Below are 12,278 nucleotides of genomic sequence, written 5' to 3' on the forward strand. Positions count from 1 at the left end.
GGCTGTGTCTAGCAGAGAATTTTTTTTATAACTGAAGAGATTTGTGGTTTTACTTCTTGGGCCTGAACCAAGGCCACAAATCCAAATGTTCAGGGTGTTTAGAGTCCAGAAGTAATGCTCGTCTAGGCCCAAATCCTGTAAGGCTCTGAATTTCCACGGACTTCAGCTGGATTGTAGAGCTTCAGCACCCTCCAAGAGGCACTCGGCACCTCACAGTGGCTGTTCAGAATTCATTTGCAAGTTTCACAGCTGACTTCACCTGTGTAATAGTCCAAATTCATAATATGGCAACAAGAACCCAAATGTCCTGGAGAATATGGTGAGTATCTTTAAATGGAGGGAATATTTCTGTTCCTTTTTTAGAATGAGGAACCATTTAAAAATGGCCTTTAAAAAATGAAAAGGGTCCATCAGACATTCTGTGTTCCTTCTGGGGCCATGGCAAAGTTATTTTACGGGTGCTGTAAAAATGATAGGCTGTTCTAATCTGATCTCTCAGTGCCTAAAATTCATGTACATCTGAGAGCGAGATGAAAAGTGAGAATATAAAAATTGTGTAATAGAAATGAGTAGTTTTTTGTCATTTTTGTACTAGTTTCCTCCTCCTGGCATTGAAGTATTATGTAGTATGGATGATATTAGCAAACTTTATTTTCCTTCCTGGCCCAATTAAAATCTGTCTGCTAACAAAATTCATTCGTGGCAAAGGCCTGTCTATTAGCTCTAAATGTATTTCTAACCCAACCATTTCACCAACCAAGTGCAAAAGGTGTTTGGAAACCAGAACCCCTCCTGCTGTACACCATTTGAAAAGATTTTATGGGCACTGGATTATAGCATTGATTCCATTACATGCTGGACATGACAAGCTATGTCAGAAATCCCTAGAGTTACAGGAATTGGCTTTATGCTTTCGATTTGGATTTATTTTTGGGAGATGGGGTTTAACATTGTGTGTGTGTGTGTGTGTGTGTGTGTGTGTGTTGGACGGACACGCATCCAAAGTGACCATTTTCATGGTTAGCCTTTGCCTATTTTCCATTTCAGGAACATAGCAGCAATTGGTTTTTAGTTTTTTTGTTTAGCAATATCTTCTCTCTCTCTCTTTTTTTGATATCATCTCAAGTAACCAGAAGCTTCTTACAGGTGACTGACTCACTGACACAATTTCTGTGTTCCCTTTGAGCTAGAATCTTGTAACTTCATACATTCATTCATTGCTGGCCTCACTGTGGTACAATGAATGCACAGATACCTCAGTGATGAAACCAGATGGCTTGCAAAATAATTATGAAAATTAACCAGTCCGGGCACAAAATCTACTCTTGCCTTTACCAGAATGGTAATAGCTTTGAACTGGGAGAAAGTTATTAGCTGACTCACAAAGAAAGTCAAAGAAAGAATTTACTCCAAGCATGTAGGGGAGCTGAATTTTTGCAAGGCTTCTGTATTGTACTTTCTCTGCAGAATTAATCTATATTGTATTCCAGTGTCCCCTGATATCTGAGGTGCTTAGCTCCATTGAAGTCACTGGAGTTATGACAAGTTACATGAGCTGAGGATCTGCCCTTTGGTATACAGGTCTTTCCCGATTTTTTTTGCATAGACTAATCTTAGATTTTTCAGCTACATTTTGCTTAAAGTACATTGATTTTTATGGCATCTGGGCTGCCCTCCAGTGGTGATTATATCTAAATCACAGGACCTTACTCTGATCTCCGTTACAATGATGTAAATCAGGAATAACGCTGTTGAAGTCAGTGTGAGATCAGAATCCAGCCTGCCGAGTGGAAGTGGCTGTTTAATTGAGAGAGAGGATGGTTCTGTGGTTAGGGATCTAATCTGGGATTTGAGATACCTGGGTTCAATTCCCTGCTATACCATAGACTGCCTGTGTGACCATGGGCAGTCACTTAGCATCTCGGTGCCCCGTCTCTAAAATGGGGATAATAGCACTTCCTTACCTCACAGGGCTGTTGAGTATAAATATGCTAAAGACTGCGAGGTGCTCAAATAATGTAGCCACGTACAAACCTTACCCAGGCCATCTGACCATTTCCTATGCTACCTGTCACTTCACCAATTAAACTCCTGTCGGGTCTGGTAAGACCTTTATATGATATGTAATGGCTAATTAAGTCTTGCTAAATAGCACCTGTTGAGCTAAGTAATAATATAGTTCTAAAGCCTGGTCTTACTGACATCAATAGCAAAATTCTCGCGGACTTCAGTGGGATTGGGATTTAGCCTTTACTGATGCATGAGGGTTGTTTATGCAACTAATGGAAAACTACATTATCCCTATCCTGTAATTTGATATGTTTGTTCGTTCCCTGATCAAGTGAACTTGCCAAATTTAATGCACTTACTTCGGGCTTGCTGCGTCGGTACGTTCCCGGGGCCACAGGTAGCAAGCACACCATGATTTTGTCTCTCTATTCAGATTTTTTTTTGTAATGGGTGAAAAGAACCGAGACCTGGGCGGGAGTGCACTTCATCAATGTAACATCAACCCATTTAAAATATAATTGCTTCCACGGCCGTATAAACATCCACCAAGCTGTGCTGTTAGCTGGCACTGTCAGACTCCGAGGCTGCTGTTCCTTGCCACTTCTCGAACTATAAAGAGGAGAGGACAGCGTTCCTGTTGCCAGACTCTTCTTTATGACTGCATCTGACAGAAGGGCGTTTTAGCTCCACAGAAATGGACTTTTGAGAATCAGCTTTAAGAATATTATGGCAGAAAATGAATAGTCTGACAGCAAAGCAACTGTCTTTGATGGCTTTAACTTTGTGCTTTATTTCATTTTGAGCCATCGCTCGCTGTAATCTCATTAGTTTGGCAAGCTGAAAGTTCACGAACAAAAAGCCTGGCTAACTCTCTTTGCACCAAACCCTTCTATCGGCCCTGGATTTTTAAAACGGATCTTGAAAGAATAGCCCCTGATTAATACTAAAGCCTGAGGGCTCAGTTGTGCCTTATGGGCACAGATCTGGGTTGGGGGCAAGGTGGAGGTGCACTCTTCAGCGGGATCTGTGGGCTGCCTGGTGCACAGGGGAACACCGCTTCGATGCTGCAGTGTGCGTGTACAATGCACACCCAGCCCAGGCTCTGACTCAGGGTTGAGCCCAAGCCCCTCTTCCATCTAGACACAAATGAGTCTGAATTGGGTCAGCGAGCACACAGGACCTGGGTCCTAGGATCCTGTGAGGGGGATGGGTCAGAGCCCAAGTCTCACTGAGACTCTGGGCCAAGCCCTATTATTTTGCAGTGTGATCACAGATCAAGCCGCAGAGCTGAGTCAGAAGGTCTGCGTAGTGCAGTATGGAGTGTTAGCACGGCTGTGGGTATGTCTACTCTGCAGTGTAAACCCAGGGTTCAAACTCAGGCTTAAGCCTATCCCACCCCCCTTCCGTCTGCACACAAATCACACTGATCCAGGGCTCAACTTAGGGTCCCAGGACCCCACAAGGGTGGAGGATCCAAGTTTGAGTCTAGCCAGGACCCAGGGTTCAAGCCCTACTGCTTTGCAGTGTAGCCACAACTCCACTGGACATATGCTCTGGGAGTCTACCAAAAGAATCCCACGGGCCAACTTTCTTTGCCCTCTGGACAGTCAAGATTGGTGGACAGGCAAGTTTTTCCACACTGCACCGTGAACAAAGGGCGAGAGTGGCTATATGTTTGCGATGCTAGGAAGTTAGACTCAGACCTGCTTAAGGTCTGGCTGGGACCAAGGGTTCAACAATTCCTAACCTGGGGTACCAATGAATGTAGACACTCAGGCCCTAGGTTAACAAACTCTCTGCTCACTCAGGTTCTACTAACCCTGGTCTCACAGTGCAGTGTGGACATATCCTCTGGGACCTGAGTCCAGGAGTTGTAGATCCAGGTTTACAATACAGTGTGGACATTCACACACAGGCTTGGGAACATCGACTCCACAAGCCCAGGTCTCCCAGACCCAGGTTTACAATGCAGCACAGACATACCCACAAAGGCCCCAACTGCTAAATGCTAAGTGCATTGCTGAATTTGTGCGTAAGTCCATTAGCCGTGTTCACCCCACGCTCAGGGGAACACCAGAGCTGCAGTTGTGCTTTCGGTATATAGTGCAGGAATATCCATTTGTTTGTCATTAGGAAGAACAATAAGTGTCAGATTTCCGATACCCTTAACTGTTCATTGCCTGGGTTTTAAGTGCAGGGTATTGCATAAGTACATTGCTGCCACTTAACTGGCATTTGAAACAAAATGTGTTTTTTAAATGGTCATTTTCATGTAGAGATGCCAAAGTGCTTTACAAAAGCAGGTCAGTTCCATTATCTCAATTTTACCAAAGCATAGAGAGGTAAACTGACTTGCCCAAAGTTTAAGTTTATGTCATAGCTGACAATAAAACTCCTGACTCCCAGTCCTGTGTCCTACACGCTGATCGATGCTGCCCACCTTTACAATGTAACTGCAAACAAATTAGATCAGATATGAGGTTAAGTCTGAATGGCAGTGTCTTACACAGAGCAATCCTTCCCAGAAATCAACTGCAAACAAAAATGAGATAAGGTGTAAGTTTAAGGCAAGGAATGCAGAAAGGTCCTTCCCAGAAATCAGCAAGTTTCTGGAAACTCAACTTAAAGTAAATCACTTAGGTGGCCTTAACTTATACTACTCAAACTAACACACTTAAAGCATCACTTCTGACGCCTCAATTGAGCGTTTTACTGTGGCATTGTGTGAAAGAACTGAATGTAGCAAGTGAAGAGTAAGCAAAGGACATACAGAGCATTTTATTGAAACACAAGCCACAGAGGGACATGTTCTGCCCTGCTTTAAGGCAGCTTTGCACTGCTCTGCTCATGCATCGCTGTCCTGAAGCTGCCTCAGCCAGCCACAGGACGATCAACACCAGGTAGAGCGGGATCTCAGGGGTACAAAGTCACAATACTGATTCCAGCATCAGCCTCTCTGTGGTCAATGCTGATGGTGTGGCCTGGGTTTCCCAGCTCATTTGCTCCATGGCTGATTGAACGGTCCTGGGCCAGATAGTGTCATGTATTAGTTAATGTGTATGAGTAGTACTGCCCATTTTTTTTTATTTTATTTTATTTTTAAATAAGACCTACTAATTAGGTCAGAAAGTGGGGTTTTTTTCCCCCTGAAAATTTTGATTTAAAAAAAAAAATCAAAAACTGTAATATTTTTTCATTCTGAAATGTTGCTGTAGTGCCCGGTGGGAGTTGTAGCTCAGGCACTTCATACTCCTATTCTTCTCTATAGGCAAGGCTCCCTAGTAGGATTACCTCTCCCACGATGCATCTCTTTCTTCCCTTTGGGTAAGGGGAAGTCAGAGATCATGGCAGTTGCACAGCCATGGTGCATTATGGGAGATGAAGTCTGGCTGGGAGCCTGGCCCATGGAAGGAAATGGGAGCATGAGACATTCACACTACTGTTCCCATGGGGAAATATGGTGGCATTGCAGAATCTAAAGATTTTGGTTTTGGGCATTTAGGTTTTCAACCGTTGTTTGGTTATTGGGTTTAGTGTACAGGTGGTGGTGGTGGTGGTGGCTTGTGATTTACAGGAAGTCAGTTTAAATGATTTCATGGACCCTTCTGGCCTTAAACTCTGTGACCTTTTGTGAAAAATTTTGTTTAGTCAGAAAGCTGAATTTTCCATTGAAAAACTGTTTTAACAGAAAATCTTCAACTAACCTCACTACTACATCTCATGAATTGAGCTGGGCAAAAACCAGGAAAAAGATGTTGCAAAAATAAATAAATTCCAAGTTGTTTCTATTTCACGAGTTTGACTTTGAAATAGACCCATTTCCTATTTTTTTTTCATGACATTTTCTCCAATATGGGTTACCTGAAATTTCACATTTACTGAAAACTAGGATTTCTGACTAAAAATCAGGCTTTAGTAAATAAAAAATTATGAAAACTTATTTGGCAAATTATTTTGATAAAAGGTTCAGTTAAAATGGTAGTGTAAAATATATTGCAGACAATTTCACCAAAATGAGTATTTTGATAATGTTTATTTTTTTTCATGATTTTTTTTAAAAGGACACTTGTCCATGGAAAAACTTTGTGTGCAGAAAATTTCAACCAACTCTTCTAAAGCATATTCTCCTTTAACTGAAGTAGTAGAGGCCTGTGATTTATTGAACGGAAGGTCCTGAGTTGTAACCAATGCTGCAGTCCTGTGAAAATCAAATTGACCATTGATGGTGGCCACGTAATCTGGTGGCCACAGGCTGGGTGGAATATTGCACATTAACTAGGGCTGTCTAGTGATTAAAAAGTTAATCGTGATTAGTCATGCGATTAATTGCACTGTTAAACAATAATAGAATACCATTTATTTAAATATTTTTGGATTTTTTTCTACATTTTTAAATATATTGATTTCAGTTACGACACAGAATGTAAAGTGTACAATGCTCGTGTCAAGGTTCCTCCCCCACTCTGAACTCTAGGGTACAGATGTGGGGACCTGCATGAAAAACCTCCTAAGCTTATCTTTACCAGCTTAGGTCAAAACTTCCCCAAGGTACAAAATATTCCACCCTTTTGTCCTTGGATTGGCCGCTACCACCACCAAACAAATACTGGTTACTGGGGAAGAGCTGTTTGGACACGTCTTTCCCCCCAAAATACTTCCCAAAACCTTGTACCCCACTTCCTGGACAAGGTTTGGTAAAAAGCCTCACCAATTTGCCTAGGTGACTACAGACCCAGACCCTTGGATCTTAAGAACGATGAACAATCCTCCCAACACTTGCACCCCCCCTTTCCAGGGAAATGTTGGATAAAAAGCTTCACCAATTTGCATAGGTGACCACAGACCCAAACCCTTGGATCTGAGAACAATGAAAAAGCATTCAGTTTTCTTACAAAAAGACTTTTAATAGAAATAGAAGTAAATAGAAATAAAAAAAAAATCCCCCCTGTAAAATCAGGATGGTAAATACTTTACAGGGTAATTAGATTCAAAACATAGAGAACCCCTCTAGGCAAAAACCTTAAGTTACAAAAAAGATACACAGACAGAAATAGTTATTCTATTCAGCACAATTCTTTTCTCAGCCATTTAAAGAAATCATAATCTAACACGTACCTAGCTAGATTACTTACTAAAAGTTCTAAGGCTTCATTCCTGGTCTATCCCCGGCAAAGACAAAATATAGACAGACACACATACCCTTTGTTTCTCTCCCTCCTCCCAGCTTTTGAAAGTATCTTGTCTCCTCATTGGTCATTTTGGTCAGGTGCCAGCGAGGTTACCTTTAGCTTCTTAACCCTTTACAGGTGAGAGGAGATTTCCTCTGGCCAGGAGGGATTTTAAAGGGGTTTACCCTTCCCTTTCTATTTATGACAGCTCGCTTTATATTTATTTTTGATTACAAACATTTGCACTGTAAAAAAAACAAAATAAATAGTATTTTTCAGCTCACCTAATACAAGTACTGTAGTGCAATCTCTTTATCATGAAAGTTGAACTTACAAATGTAGAATTATGTACAAAAAATACCTGCATTCAAAAATAAAACCATGTAAAACTTTGGAGCCTATAAATCCACTCAGTCTTATTTCTTGTTCAGTCAATCACTGAGACAAACAAGTTTGTTTACATTTGCAGGAGGTAATGCTGCCTGCTTTTTGTTCACAATGTCACCTGAAATTGAAAACAGGCATTCTCATGGCACTGTTGCAGCTGGTGTCACAAGATATTTTCATGGCATATGTACTAAAGATTCATATGTCCCTTAATGCTTCATCCACCATTCCAGAGGACATGCATCCATACTGATGACAGGTTCTGCTCGATAACAGTCCAAAGCAGTGTGGACCAACACATGTTCATTTTCATAATCTGAGTCAGATGCCACCAGCAGAAGGTTGATTTTCTTTTTTGGTGTTTTGGCTTCTGTGGTTTCTGCATCAAAGTGTTGCTTTTTAAAGACTTTTGAAAGCATGCTCCACACTTCGTCCCTCTCCGATTTTGGAAGGCACTTCAGATTCTTAAACTTTGGGTCAAGTGCTGTAGCTGTCTTTAGAAATCTCACATTGGTACCTTCTTTGTCAAATCTGCAGTTTTGAAAGTGTTCTTAAAACGAACAGCATGGGCTGAGTCATCATTCAAAACTGTTATAACATGAAATATATGGTAGAATGTGGGTAAAACAAAGCCGGAGACATACAATTGTCCCCTAGGAGTTCAGTCACAAATTTAATTAATGCATTTTTTTTTAAATGAGTGTCATCAGCATGGAAGCATGTCCTCTGGAATGGTGGCTGAAGCATGAAGGGGCATACGAATGTTTAGCACATCTGGCTTGTAAATATCTTGTGATGTTGGCTGCAACGGTGCCATGAGAATGCCTGTTTTTTTCAATTTCAGGTGACATTGTAAATAAGTGGGCAGCATTATCTCCTGTAAATGTAAACAAACTTGTTAGTCTTAGCTATTGGCTAAACCAGAATGAGGACTGAGTGGATTTGTAGGCTTTAAAGTTTTGCATTGTTTTCTTTTTGAGTGCACTTATGTAACAAAAAAAATCTACATTTGTAAGTTGAATTTTCATGATAAAGAGATTGCACTACAGTACTTGGATGAGGTGAACTGAAAAATACTATTCCTTTTGCTTATCATTTTTACAGTGCAAATATTTGTAATAAAAATAATATAAAGTGAGCACTGTACACTTTGTATTCTGTGTTGTAACTGAAATAAATATATTTGGAAATGTAGAAAAACATCCACAAATATTTAATACATTTCAATTGGTATTCTATTGTTTAACAGTGTGATTAAAATGGCAATTAAATGCAATTAATTTTTTAATCGCGATTAAGATTTTTTTTTAATCGCAAGTTAGCTGCGATTAATCGACAGCCCTAACATTAACAGAAGCATCCTGGGTAAAGAATAAGATACAACACACAAAACAAAACAAAAAAATCTTAAATCCTCCATTCAAGATGGAGACAGGAAAATGGCCAGGAGAAAGCAAAACAGTCACGACTTGTGGTGGACTTCTCTGAGCTGGAATGCTGTTTTTTAAAGCTCCCACTTAATTGAGGCAATGAGGAATGGAATTTCAGGGCGAACTAACACACGGAGTTTCATTCAATTAGTTCTTAACAGGGCCTCGCAGGCAGCTGGGAATTAATCCCTCTTATGCCACCCCCCTTGCTAACCCTAACACTGCTGGGGCATGGTCGAAGCTACAGCATTTTTCGGGCATAGCTATGTTGGCTAGGAGTGTGAAAAAATTGCCCCTGCCCCCGCCGCCCCCCCAGCCCCAACTGACATAGCTATGCCTACGAAACCTCTGGTGTAGATGACCTGTACGAACAGAAGAGTGCTTCTGTGGGCTTAGCTAATGTAATTTGGTAAGGTGGTACAGCTATGCAGGCAGAACTCATTTTGCTGTCCTAGACTGCATCTAGCTATATTAGCCCTTGCTTGTCTCCTTTCTTTTCCCTCTTCTAGTTCAGAGCAGTTTATGCAGAGCACTACTTACTTGTATGGGTACTTTCCTACCGCTTGACGATGAGACGTTCCTTCCACACGACAGTCTGCAGTATGATGTGGAGGGCATGCAGACTGCGAGCTTGGTAGAGGATGGTTACTGGAGCATTTTAACAGTTTATACACTTAGCCAACAAAGGGAATAAGTGAATAACTATTCAAATGCGCTGAGCCAGCACACTTATAAATATGCATTGCAAGAGGCAACAGTATTGATCGTGCCAGAAGTGATTAAGCAGGGGTTTGTGTTGCTCTGGTCATTAGGAAAAATATTACAAAGGAATGAAAAACATATCCAAAATCCCTTCTGCTAGATCATAGGGATGTGCCAAGTAAACATTAAGAAGGAGTGAGCTACAAAATGTAATGGATAATTCTCTGTTAGTGGCTAGAAATTGGCTTATACTGGCCTGGTGTTTACTACATTAGCTTTGAGCTTTGTGGAATTTAGGGATTTATGGATTTTAAGGCCAGATGGGAGCATTAAATGTCTAATATAACACAAATCATAGAATGTCACCCATTACTCCTGTACTTAGCCCAATCACTTATAACGTGTAACGGGACCACTTCAATGAGCTTTGGATCAGGCCTTTTGTTGTTATTAATTGCTTTATTAATAAGCAGTCCACTGGCACTTTTCCTCCTGTTATTCTGAGCGTATTGCAAGACAAACTCATTATAGGATTTAAATAATTTAACTAAGGGCCCAATTCTGATACACTGACATTGAGTAGCACCTTTCTATATACACAGTTCCAATGAAAGCTAGGGTACTAGAGGAGTAAGATTCCACTCACGGCAAGTATGGGCATAAAAATCTAGCCCAATACATGTTATAAATAGGCAGTGTCAATAAGGTATATAATGTAATTTGTAAACTATGATACTACGGATGTACTAGGCTGTTTCTAGTAAAGAAACAAACAAAATGTGGTCTGATGCAGCAAAGAGCCATAAAATTTCTGGGGTGACATCAAAAGCATGATTATACTTTCCATTGTTCAGCTTTCATGCCTGTTAACTGCACTAAGAATCTGAAATAAGCTAGCAATAGGAACCAGAATGAAACTAGTATCTGATAACTAGGATATGGCCTTTGACACTTAGCAAACAAAGACACTCTGTGCTCCTAAAAAAGGTTAAATGGCTTTCATTTAAAACAATGGCACTTGAGTTAGACATTCTTTAACTAGAACAATAAATTCTATTTTCTCCTATTTCTCAGTACCCATGGTATATATTTTCAGGAGTGTTAACAGAAGATTTTGAATGCTCGTTGATAAATGTTATAAAGCACATGGCTTATATCAAGAATATGACAGATACAGCTGGCTCTGATTCAGGTGAGGGTCATGAATGATTTACTAGATTGGTAGAAGTGGAGTAAGTAATTCTTTCATCTTGATCACTTTCTCCCTGAAGCCAAAAATCTTGCATGCAGTGGCAGCTTTGTAAAAATAGTGTGATGGCCAACAAGGATAGGAGAGGCTTAGAGGAGACTTGCTCAAATAGATTTAATTTGGGGCCTAAAGAGAGACCATCTCTCTCTCTCTCTCTCTCTCTCTCTCTCTCTCTTTCTGACTTTTTTGACTTTTATTCCCTGGGTATGCAGGGAATTGTTAGAAATCAGAGCTAGCTGGCCCAGAATGCTAATGTCTCCGCTTTGATAAGGCTGCAAGATGTTTTAATTAGGAAGGGGATGCAGAGACTCACAGGAACATATTTACTAGTGTAATTCAAACCCACCAGGAGGAATCCTGAGAGGCAATAGCATGAGGAAAAAATACCATGTATTTCTCTGGGAAGATGTAGCCAAGTTCACAGGCACAAATGTAAAATACACAGAGCAAATGCAAGGAAACTCTCTACTCTCTTCTGACTGGGCCATAAATTCCTTAGGCTTAAAACGTGGGCTGCTCCGAATGAGAATAGACATCAGCTCCTATGGCAACACTGTTATGAAAAATGGATCTAAACATCCATTTTCTCTTTTATCATTTAAACTTCAGGAATGACCTGAGCAAAACCACAAGTCCAGTCCCAAACTCCCACATTAATAATGTCTGCCATGCAGGAGTGGGTCTCTGATGTGCTTTCTGGAGAAACAACAAACAACCCCTTCTGAAATGTATAAATTGGCTGCACTTCTGACAGACCAGCCCTCAAATGCAACTTGCATGCTCAAATAAGTTTACTAAAGTGTTGATATTTTGAGCATTCTTGTCCTCGGAGTCTGTCTTTACCAGTGTAGAAAAAGAGCAGCTTCCTGCTATTCTCGAGTCTTTCAGTATAAAGACATATAATCCATTACATTAGACATTCCATTTGGAATATCCGTGGTATGATCCACTGAAAAATCCAAATCGCACATGAGAGGGGATCATAAATATACTATAAAAGTTTAGTAGTGTACATTGGGCCAGATCCCTGGCTCCCATTAAGGTAGCTCTGTGACACTCTTGTGACATCAAGCTGCCCTAAAACTGGCAGAACCAGCCAGCTGGGGAATCGCTGGCTATTGCTAAAAATGAATAGCAGCTTCTATGCCACCCCAGCACAAATGGTATGACCAGAATGCCCTGGTCCCTGTGTTTCCATCAGAGTCCTCTGTCAAGCTCTTTACTTCTCATGAAACATTTTAAGGCAGCTTCTTAAATATATTTACTTGCGTGAGCTCTATCTCCTCCCTCCTTCTCTGTCTCTCTCCCTCAGTCTTATCTCATATCTCCTTC

Source organism: Chelonia mydas, chromosome 11, assembly GCF_015237465.2.
Source record: "Chelonia mydas isolate rCheMyd1 chromosome 11, rCheMyd1.pri.v2, whole genome shotgun sequence".
Taxonomy (NCBI): Eukaryota; Metazoa; Chordata; order Testudines; family Cheloniidae; genus Chelonia; species Chelonia mydas.